General features: G+C 51.4%; 1 non-coding gene across 1 annotated transcript; it reads left to right on the forward strand.

Annotated features, from left to right (window-relative positions):
* The first annotated feature begins 30 nt into the window (after window positions 1-30).
* On the forward strand, window positions 31-102 carry TRNAE-UUC. Its single transcript has one exon. It is a non-coding gene; the product is annotated as a tRNA-Glu (tRNA).
* Window positions 103-11,362: the final 11,260 nt, after the last annotated feature.

Here is an 11,362-nt window from a genome sequence, read left to right on the forward strand (position 1 = left end):
GGCCGCGCGGGAAGAATAACTTCCATCGCCTCCCATATGGTCTAGCGGTTAGGATTCCTGGTTTTCACCCAGGCGGCCCGGGTTCGACTCCCGGTATGGGAAGCTTCACCTTTTCCTGCCGGGAAGGGGGAACTGTCGCCCGTGTCTCGCCGCTTTCCTCAGATTTCTCTCGCAAAACTCTTTCGGGCTTCTTTTCCGCACCTCTGCGGCAAAATTTCTCCCTGTTTAAAACCTTCGAGTGCGTCGGACCGCACAGCCCCTCGCTAATTAACATACCGTTAATTGCCCTTTTAGCTAAGGCAAGCAAGAAAATTCCTGCTTGTGTCCCACAGAGTGTTTTAACCCAAGGCAAATACCATTGTACTGCAACTCCAGCAGCAGAAATCTGCTGGAGATATACATCTATAGAAATATATATATATATATAAATGTAATGTATAGAAATATATTACATATATTATACATAGAAATTTATTCTATTATATTACAGTAATATATATATTACATATATATAGAAATATATTTTATATGTATATATATAAATTGGGGGGGGTCTCATTGCTGAAAGAAAATCTTGGAGCAAAGCCAGATGTGTCCAATGCCTTTGTCACGAGGTGCCCATGCTCTGGCAGAAAGAACATGGGTGGCAGCAGATCCCACCAGGCTCCTCCACCAAAGCCCACCTGGGTTCCCACAGAGAGGCAGGGCAGGGCAGCCCCCCATCCACGGGGAGAAGTTGGGGTCTTCCTGGGAGCTCCCTCAAAGCTGGGGGACTCGGAGGGGACATCCCCACCGGCTGCTGTGGCCTCCTGGGTGCCAGAGATCCGGAGGTCAGGGGGGCTTCGGGAGACGCCGAGGTGGTGCTGCCACAAAGTCAGAGCCTTGTCACCTTGTGTGTCCCCTCTCAGGCCTTGTCACATTGTGTGCCCCTCTCACAGCCTTGTCACCCCATGTACCCCCACTCAGAGCCTTGGTACCCCATGTGTCCCCTCTCACAGCCTTGGCGCCCCATGTATCCCCTCTCACAGCCTTGGCACCCCATGTGTCCCCTTTAGAGCCCGGTCACCCCATGTACCCCCCTTTCAGAGCTCTGGCACCTCATTTATCCCTCCAAGAACCTCCTCACCTCATTTATCCCCCCTCAGAGCCTTAACACCTTCTGCACCCCCTTTCAGCGCCCTGGCACCTCATGGATCCCCCCTTCCAGAGCACCTGGCACATTTTGGCTCTGAGGCAATCCCTGCCTGGCAAGATTTTGGGACGTGGCCCCTCAGAGCTGCCTCTCCTGCCCAGGAAGGCCCTGCCCAGCTCTGCCCTCTGCCAGGGGGCCCCCAAGCAGGTTTTAGGGGGTCCGTAGACAGGATGACGTGTTCCTCGGGGGGCTGTGGGTTCCAGGGAAGCTGGGCTTGTCCTGGGTGGATGGTGGGGCTTGGCAGGAGACCCCTCAGCTTCTCTCAGCCTCTTCCAGCCAGGAATCCCCATGGAAACAGAGTCTCTGTGTCCCCTCATGAGGAAAACTCCTGCTGGTGTTTTTTGAGGTTACTTAAATGATTTCCAAGACCCACCCAGGGCTATAAATACCTGATGGAGTTCCAACTTCAATAAGAAGCTCTAAACAACCCTAAAAACAGAGGCCAGAAGTCTAAATTATAAAGAACTAAAGACTTCAGGCACCACCAAGGACATTTTGTTCCTTTGAACCCCAGAATGAAGATATTTCTGCTAAAATCTCAACCTGCATCTTAAGAGAAAGGAATTATTTCGTTCCACCAGGACACAGAGAGTACCAGGAATATTCAGTGCAGGGTCTCCCAGGAGGCCTTTCCTCCTCCTCCTGCTCCCACAGATGTGGGACACTCTGGCTATTGCCTGCCCTGATGCCTCCTTGTGACATCCACAGCCTTGGGAGTTCATGGAGTTGTTCTGGGAGCAGAGCCATGAGTGAAGGAAACCATTCCAGAGGGCTGGAGAGAGGAATGTGCAGCTCCAAAATGCATAAGGGTGAAGAGATGAACGACAGAGCTGACCGACAGGTATCCTTAGGGATAGAGCAGCCAGTTCCAGCTGGATGGGCTCTGAGGGAATTACCAGATTCCCAACTGGGAAGGGAAGCTCATTGCTTCCAAATCAGTGAACGAGGCACAAAACATTCCCTTTGGAGCCAAGGAGGGTTTGTACATCCATGCAAGGGAATTTCAGCCAGGGAAGTTTCTTGGATGCTGGATAAAAAAATATCCACACAGCAGAGGAAAATGTGTCCCAAGGGGGTCAACAGCAGCTGAAAAGGAGTTTTAGGACACACAGCCCCCACATTCCATGTGCTTCCCACAGAACTGCTGGGGTTGGGAGGGACTTGGAGGTGTCCAGTCCAACCCCTGCTCACAAGAGCAGGTGTCCAGGGCTGTGTCCAGAGAATCTCCAAGGAAAATGGGTGGGAATGGCAGTGATTGCCCAGAGGATTTCACGCTCTTAGGCTTTTTTAAGTCTTTTTTCCCCCATTACTTAAAGCTTTTAAGAGCCAACACAGCCAAAATTGGTTTTAGGTCTCTCTTTGAAGACTGGGAAAGATGTGAGGAAAACATCCCCCCTGTTCCTTTTTATATTTGCATTTCAAACATCAGGACAACACCCTTGTTAGAGGCATTTCACCTCTTCATTCCTCCATCTGAACCCTTAGAGGTTCCAATTAAGCAGAAAAAAAATTAAAAGTGTGATTAGCTGTGAAGGGGGAGCAGAATAAAATGGTTTTTTCCTCTCCCACCCCCTTCCTTCTGTACCTCTCCCTTTAAATGTGTCCTTTAAAGTACATTTTCAAAGAGAACTGTACAAAGTCAGAACATTCTGATAAAATCCCTTTAATTCTCTGATATTTTTGTAGGAGAGAAGCTCGTCTTCAATTTTGACACTAAGTTTATAATTTATCTGCACAAGGACAACATTCACTTGCTGCCAACACCTGCTCTGAGCTTGTTCATCAAGGGCCTCCTGCACAGATCCTGGTAATTGCACGTTTAAATTGTTGATGTTTGAAGCTTTATTGGCCAAACTTTCACTGGAACAATCCCAAAGGCTCCAAAAACTGCAGCTCAGGGACTGTACAGGAATAACAACACACTCCACGAGACAAACTGCAACCACTGAACTTCTCTGCACCTTCAACTCTCACTTTTAGGATTGTGACAGACAATAAATAGTTAGAAAATGTGTAGCTACACTATTTCCTTGCCAGGCTGCCCTGGAGTTTGTGTTTAGCAGTGAGGGGGGTTAGCACAGAGACATGAAGGCACCAGCACTCTGATCATCTTTTGCAGCACTACAGGAAACAAGCCTGGAAGCCTCAGTTCCAAAAATATCCAGGTTTTTCTGGTCTAAAATAGCCTCATCACCCAGGTAGTGTTTAACTGGCTTCATTACTGCAGCCTGAGATGAATCAGTGACCCCACAGGATTGTCACTGTGAGCAGCTCCCACTTCCCTCACACTGAGAAGAAAAAAAAATACACACACCCCCCTCAAAAAGCTGCCAAAACTTTAAGACAAAGCATTTTGTGTAAAAAGTGTAAAAAAGAAGTTCACTGTGCTCTGATAAAAGCTGTACCAAGGGCTCCAACAAGTGCCAAGACACTTTGTTCCCAGGGTCTGACTGTGGGGCTGCAGGATTTTCTGAACACACAGAACATTTTAATCTGCTTTAGCTGCTTTTATGGAAAAGAGAGACACAAAATGAGGTAACAACCCCCCTCCCTTCTCATCCTGCCCCCAAACCTGACTGAAGGGCAGCAGTAACTGTTGTTTAAAGAACAGGAAAACAAGGGCATTGTGTGAAAGCACTTGAAGAGACAAAATGTGTGGGTTGTAAAATCCTCCAGAGCAGGTGAGGTGGCGAGCTCTCTGTGCCAGTGCTGCCTGGGGGGAATTAGCACAGAATCATTAATCACAGAATCATGGAATGGGTTGGGTTGGAAGGGACCTTAAGGATCATCTCATTCCACCCCCTGCCATGGCAAGGACACCTTCCACTATCCCTGTCCAACCTGGCCTTGGACACTTCCAGGGATGGGGCAGCCACAGCATCTTCTTGTCTGTAATCACCCAAAATGATCCAGCAGGGAAAAAAAGAGGGAAGCTCAGAGGTGTTGGGACAGGAGGGAGCCTTGTCAGGTGGATTCTCCACATGGATATTCCCGTTCTAGTCCTGGAAAGCCTTTGCTGACCCCAGTTGTGATCACCCTTTGTTTGCTGCAGCATTCCTTTCTTACCTCCTGCTTTGAAAAGCAGAGAATCCTTTCCAAACCTGTCAGGAGGATACAGGGCAAGGGTGGAGCTGCTGATGAGCTTGGAAGGGTACGGATGATAACTGGGATGTGACTGGTTTGACTTCCAGATGTTCATCCAGCTGGAAATCAACACAACATTCCCACTCCAGCTCTGGGGCAAGGACTGGGGAGTGTGAGGGGTCTGACAGCACACGTGAGGTCAAGCCCAGAGCTCCAGCGGGGATTTGGGGAAGCTCATCCCCCATGGATATATGAATTCTGGAGCAGCCCCTGCTCGTTTTCCCACCTCCAGCTCCTGCCTTTTGAAGGTGATTTGGGAGGGGGTTTCCCCACTGCCCTTCTCCAGCTCCACGACACAAACGAGTTCGAAACGCTTGAGCTGAGGCCTCTCCCACGTCCCTCACCCAGATCCCTCTGGAAAACTGCCCCCCGGCCCCAGCTCAGCTCCGGCGCCTCCCACGGGATTCCCCTCCGCGGAGATTTAACGCAGCGCTCGAGACCCTCCTAAAGGCCACCAAAGCCACCCCTTGGCCACCCCCACGGCTCAAACACCCGCAGACAAATCTCTCCGGGTCGTTTTTTGTCTCCTTTTCCAAGGCGCAAAAACTCCCAAAAATTCACTTCCCGAAGGCCCCTCACGGCCCCCTGTGACGTCACCAGCGCGCCGCCCACTGATTTGTCGCTCCCGCGCTCGCGCCTGCGTACTGAAGCTGGCGGTGCTTCCGGGTTGTTGAGGGTCGGCCCCGCCGCTCCCGGTATTCCCGGTGTTCCCAGTACCCCCGGTGTTTCCCGTGATCCCGGTGGGGCAGGGCGGTCTCTCCGACCCCGCCCTTCCCCCCGAGTCTGAGGCCCCGCCTGGCCCGGGGCGGTGCGGGCGGGCCCGCGGACGGGAGAGCGCGCAGTGCGCGTGCGCGAGACGCGCGGGTTCTGGCGCCCCCTGGCGGCCGCGGGGCGTGGGACAGGGGACATGGGACCCCCCCAGTGACACAGAGAGAGAGACCCCCTGAGTGACACAGAGACCCCCAGTGACACAGAGACCCCCAGTGACACAGAGAGAGACCCCTGAGTGACACAGAGACCCCCTGACACAGAGACCCCCTGAGTGACACAGAGACCCCCAGTGACACAGAGACCCCCAGTGACACAGAGACCCCCAGTGAGTGACACAGAGACCCCCAGTGACACAGAGAGAGACCCCCAGTGACACAGAGACCCCCAGTGACACAGAGACCCCCTGAGTGACACAGAGACCCCCTGAGTGACACAGAGACCCCTGAGTGACACAGAGACCCCCAGTGACACAGAGACCCCTGAGTGACACAGAGAGAGACCCCCTGAGTGGCACAGAGACCCCCAGTGACACAGAGACCCCCAGTGACACAGAGAGAGAACCCCTGAGTGACACAGAGACCCCCTGAGTGACACAGAGACCCCTGAGTGACACAGAGAGAGACCCCCTGAGTGACACAGAGACCCCTCGAGTGTGACAGAGAACCCTAGGCCCAACAGAAACCCCCGAACCCCACTGAGAGACCCCCGAGTGACACAGAGACCCCTGAGTGACACAGAGACCCCCCTGAGTGTCGCAGAGACGCCTGAGTGTCACAGAGACCCCCCGGGCCCCACAGACCCCACAGTCACTGAGGGGGAAAAGCCCTCCAGGATCATCCAGTCCCCCCTGTGGTGACCCACCCCACCTTGTCCCCAGCCCAGAGCACTGAGTGTCACGGCCAGGCCTTCCTTGGACACCTCCAGGGGTGGGGACTCCACCACCTCCCTGGGCAGCCCCTGCCAACGTCTGACCATCCTTTCTAGGAAGAAATTCCTCCTGATGTCCCACCTGACCCTCCCCTGGCACAGCTTGGGGCTGTTCCTACTCATCCTATCCCTTGTTCCCTGGGAGCAGAGCCCAAATTCCCCCCCCAGCTCCCCCCTCCTGTCAGGGAGTTGCAGAGCCAGAAGGTCCCCCCTGAGCCTCCTTTTCTCCAGGCTGAGCCCCCCCAGCTCCCTCAGCTGCTCCTGCTGCTCCAGCCCCTTCCCAGCTCCGTTCCCTTCCCTGCACACGCTCCAGCCCCTCAGTGTCTCTCTTGTCTGAGGGGCCCAGAGCTGCCCCCAGGGCTGGAGGTGCCTCAGCAGTGCCAGCACCGGGACGGGCACTGCCCTGGGCCTGCTGCCACACCAGGGCTGGCACAGCCCAGGTGCCTCCTGCCCCCCTGGGCACACCCAGGCTCACGCCCAGCCGCTGTCACCAGCACCCTCAGGGCCTTTCCCAGCTTTCCAGCCCCTCTTTCCCCAGCCTGGAGCTCCATGGGGTTGTGGTGACCCAAGTGCAGGACTTGGCACTTGCCCTTGTTGTCCCTCACACTGTTGGTCTCATCCCATGGATCCAGCCTGTCCAGATCCCTCTGCAGAGCCTTCCTGCCCTCCAGCACAGCCACATCCCACCCAACTTGGTGTGATCCATGAATGTACCAAGGGTGCACTCAACCCCCTCACCCAGATCATCAATAAAGGGATGGACCAGGACTGGGCCCAGCACTGATCCCTGAGGGACACCACTGGATGTGGCACCATTCCCACTCCTTCCTGGGCCCAGCCAAAAGGGAACTTCTCCAAAACTGTGGCTGCAGCTTTTCCAGCAGGTCCACCCTGTGCAGTGCTGAAATGGGGCACGAAGGCAATATTCCAGGCCAAAGAATAGCTTGAAAAAAGGAAAAGCATGAGAAAAGCCAAAGAGGATGATGAGGAGAAACAATCCTGGCCTCGGGGACAGGGAAAGGTGTAAGTTCAGCCCAGAGGAGAACTGGTGCTTTAACTAGCACATTTAATTACCAACCTGATGTAAAAGTAGAGGAAAGTAGAGGGGTCTGGAGCACAGGTAAAGTGAAAAAAACCAACCCCAAAAGTGAACAAACCCCTCACAAATAAAGAGCCCTGAGAAGGAAGGACAGGAGGCTTCAGCAACAGAGAGATGTGGCACAGCCAGGTTCATTTGGGTTGCTTTGTTTGAGGCAGGGCCCAAAAAGAGGAATCTGAGAGAGGAATCAAAGAGCAACAGGGTGGAAACAGAGGGAGGTGAAGGGCTGTCCCTCTCCCAGGTAGAGGGAGGTGGAAGGACTGTGGGTGTAACACACCTTTGAAGGTGAACCCCTGTGGCTGAAGTCAAACAGAAGGTTGGGAACAAAGCAAGGGAGAAGCAGCCAGACCTGAATCCAACAGAGCTGCCTCCACTTCCAAACAGGGCAATCCTCAGAGGACAAATGTCCTTCCTCTGAGTAGCTCCAGAGGTTACAGATCACCAGAGCCCCTGCAGAAAATTAGAAATAGAAAAATAGAATAGAAAGTTAAACACAGAGAGAAATAAGTTGCTGCACCCATAAAATAGAATATATTTTCAGATGTAGGAAAGCTCAGGCAAATCCTTTACATGTACAAACACTCTGCACAGCCCACTGTGCTGGAGCACATTGTACCCCCCAGGAGTGGCTTTTCAGCACCTGCATCCATTCATCCATCCCATCCATCCATGAATCCTTGGCTGGAAAGAGCAGGGAATTACCCTGAGTGGCAGCCAGAGGTCCCTCAGTCGCAGGCAGTGCAGTGCTGTGTGTGGAACCCACTCACACAGCAAGGGCATGACAAGGACAGTTCTGTTACTGCTGAGGAGTAAATGGCAAAAATGCACAGTTCCAGTTCCTGTCTTGGGGAAAAAAGCAGCAGGGATCCGAAAAAAGAAGCAGGGATCAGTCCTTGGAGTCCTTGATTGGTCTGGGAAGGGTTTTTCCAAGTCAGGGACAAGCACAGGCAGCAGCTCCACAGGAGGAACAAGCTTTGGAGCTGAATGCCTGCTCTGCACAGCTGGACTCAGGGGTGGCACAGCACCACAGCAAAAGAGGCATTTAGTGGGTTTTAGTAAAAAAACAAGGAGTTTTCAGGGACTCCTCAGGTGTTGCAGGGCTGGGTTTGTCCCAGGAGTGCTGCAGACACTGGGTTAGTCTGTGCTACCACAGCCCTGCCAGTGCCCAAGGCCAGGTTGGAGCAACCTGGGCCAGTGGAAGGTGTCCCTGCCCGTGGCAGGGGGTGGGACTGGATGAGCTTTAAGGTCCCTTGCAACCCAAACCATTCTGGGATGCTCTGACTGTTGCTGGTGTTCCTGTAATCCCAAATCCCTGCTCCCCCTGGCTGGATGAGTAGTAACTCCTGAGAGCAAAACCTAGAGCTCAACAGCCCCATAACAAGGCAGCTGTGACTGTCCTTAGTCCTGAGAGCACACATAATCCCAGGACCTCCAAGGAAACCTCTGGAATTACTTCCAGGCCAATGTTATTCATCCTGGAGCAGAAGCTGTTGGAACAGCAGGAGAGGGAGGTGCCCCAGGTGTCTTCTTCTGAACTTACAAACATAGTCCCTTTTCACCCTGTGAAACACAGAACAGGGAGGGCAGAGCTGAGCCAGGCACAGCTCCCAACATTCCCCGGGCTGGAATGGCTGATTTATTCAGGAGGGTTTTTTCTCAGGCTGGGCACCTCCTTCCAGAGGAGTTTCTGCTGATATCAAGGGTCCCTTAAACTGCATTTTGGCTCCATTACTTTACCAAGTTCATTAGGTAGCATCGAGAAATACTGAGCCTTGCTCACATTGCACCCTTTGTTATCATTGGTTACATCTCTAGAGCAAACATAAATTTTAATGTAATTTAAATGAGATACTATAACATTTAAGCATCAATTTTTACCATTTTCTTTTTCTTTCTCTTTTTAATTTTTCTCTTTTTTCTTTTTCTTTCTCTTTCTTTTTTTTCTTTCCATCTTCCTCATTTTCTTTCTCTTTCTGTTTTTCTTTCCATCTTCCTCATTTTCTTTCTCTTTCTGTTTTTCTTTCCATCTTTCTCATTTTCTTTCTCTTTCTGTTTTTCTTTCCATCTTTCTCATTTTCTTTATCTTTCTGTTTTTCTTTCCATCTTCCTCATTTTCTTTTTCTTTTTTCTTTCCATTATTCTCATTTTCTTTCTCTTTCTGTTTTTCTTTCTTTCTCATTTTCTTTCTCTTTCTTTTTCTTTCCTATACTCTTTTTATCTTTCTCTGTTTCTTCCCTTTCCTCATTTCCCTTTTCTCCTTTCCCTTTCCCCTTTCCTCTTTTCCCTTTTCCCTTTCCTCCATTCCCTTTTCTCCTTTTCCTTTCATCTTTTCCCTTTCCTCCTTTCCCTTTCCTCTTTTGCCTTTTTCCAGGGAAAATCTTAGCTCACCACTTGCAGTAATGCACAAATCAAAACTTTTTGGAAGCAGCAAATTCAGTGTTCAAACTCTGATTATTGGACAGGGAATCTCGTCACACCTCACTGTGCCATCACCTGCTGGACTTATTTATGTCCTGGGTCAATCCTACTATTGCTTCCAATAATCCTAACAGGAAAGAAAGGGGGATCTGGGTGTGATTGAGTGTTCAGAACTCAGGGAACACGCAGCACTCAGCCCTTTCCCTGCTCCTGGGGATGAGGATTTCATTCACCCCCCCACCCCTGGGCATCAGAACATGCTCTTTGTGTGGCACCACAGCCTGGAACCAGTGCTCAGACCCTGCCCACACTGGGACCAGTGCTCAGATCCAGCCTAAAACCAGTGCTCAGACCCTGCCCAGACTGGGACCAGTGCTCAGATCCAGCCTAAAACCAGTGCTCAGACCCTGCCCACACTGGGACCACTGCTCAGATCCAGCCTAAAACCAGTGCTCAGACCCTGCCCAGACTGGGACCACTGCTCAGATCCAGCCTAAAACCAGTGCTCAGACCCTGCCCAGACTGGGACCAGTGCTCAGATCCACCCTAAAACCAGTGCTCAGACTCTGCCCAGACTGGGACCACTGCTCAGATCCAGCCTAAAACCAGTGCTCAGACTCTGCCCAGACTGGGACCAGTGCTCAGACCGTGCCCAGACTGGGACCAGTGCTCAGATCCAGCCTAAAACCAGTGCTCCCATCCTGCCCAGGGATCTGCTGGCATTGTCCACTTGGAATCATTCCCTAGGTCAGGCTCCACGGAGGAGAAAAGCAGCTCTGGGATCTCCCCTGTACTGAGTTATTTGGCTCCCTCCAAACCTACCCCTGGAGCAGACCCAGCCCCTTCAGCACAGCCTGTCAGGATCCCAGGATTTTGGTTCCAGACTGGCAGCAGAGGGAAGTGCTATAAAAGTGAGGATGCTGAAAATAAAACCAGACACAACCCAGTGTCACAAAACAGCTGCTTAATGACACCTGGAGTGTCCCTGAGCCAACCCCTCAGCCAGGGCTTGCTGGCTTTAGCTCAGTCAAATCTCCTCATGTGATTCCCTTTTATTTCTAAAAAATACAGATTGATTATCAAGAGCCCAAGTTCCCCCCTCTTTGCTCAGGAACAAAAGGCTCTCAGATCAACCTATAAAATTTTACTGGCTGAAAAATGCAAGTTCTAACTGATCTGAGCGCTGGTGCTGGACCACGGTGAATCCTGGGAAAATCTGCCACAAATACAGAGAATGTTCCTGTAAAATATTCCCTGATGTCTGTGGTAAGTCAGCACACATCACCTGGAACAGGTTTCCAGCATTTCTTTATCAGTGTATGAGCACAGCTTTGGCCAAGCTAAAAAGCCCCTTTTGTGTTTCCAATCCCAAAACAAAACACTCAGAAACCCCCAAACAACCAACCCCCCCCAAACAAACAAACAAAAAACTGCCCAAAACAAAAACCAAAACAAAACACTAAAAAAAACCCCAAAAAACCAAAAAAGCCCAACCAAAATACAAATTGGATTAGTTGCACAAGTCAAGATTATTCTTAGAAAAATCACGTTCAGGGTATTTATGTCTTAACAAACCTGGGTGAAATCAAAGGATGGATTCAGGGGGTTTGCTACCAGCGTTCCCTGTGTCCTCCTCAAATTCCTCTGAAGGAAAGGGACTCTACAGGAGATGGATTCTGCAGGGACACAGGGCTGTGGTCACTCCTCTCCTTATCTGTGCCCAGGAATTTGGAGCCCAAAGGGGCTCCAAGGGAACTCCAAGGAGGAGAAGCTCCTTGGCTTTTGCATTTCCTTGTCCTGACACACTTCGG

Source organism: Pipra filicauda, unplaced genomic scaffold (genome assembly GCF_003945595.2).
Source record: "Pipra filicauda isolate LSUMZ 115617 unplaced genomic scaffold, ASM394559v2 scaffold532_size348037_pilon, whole genome shotgun sequence".
Lineage (NCBI taxonomy): Eukaryota > Metazoa > Chordata > Aves > Passeriformes > Pipridae > Pipra > Pipra filicauda.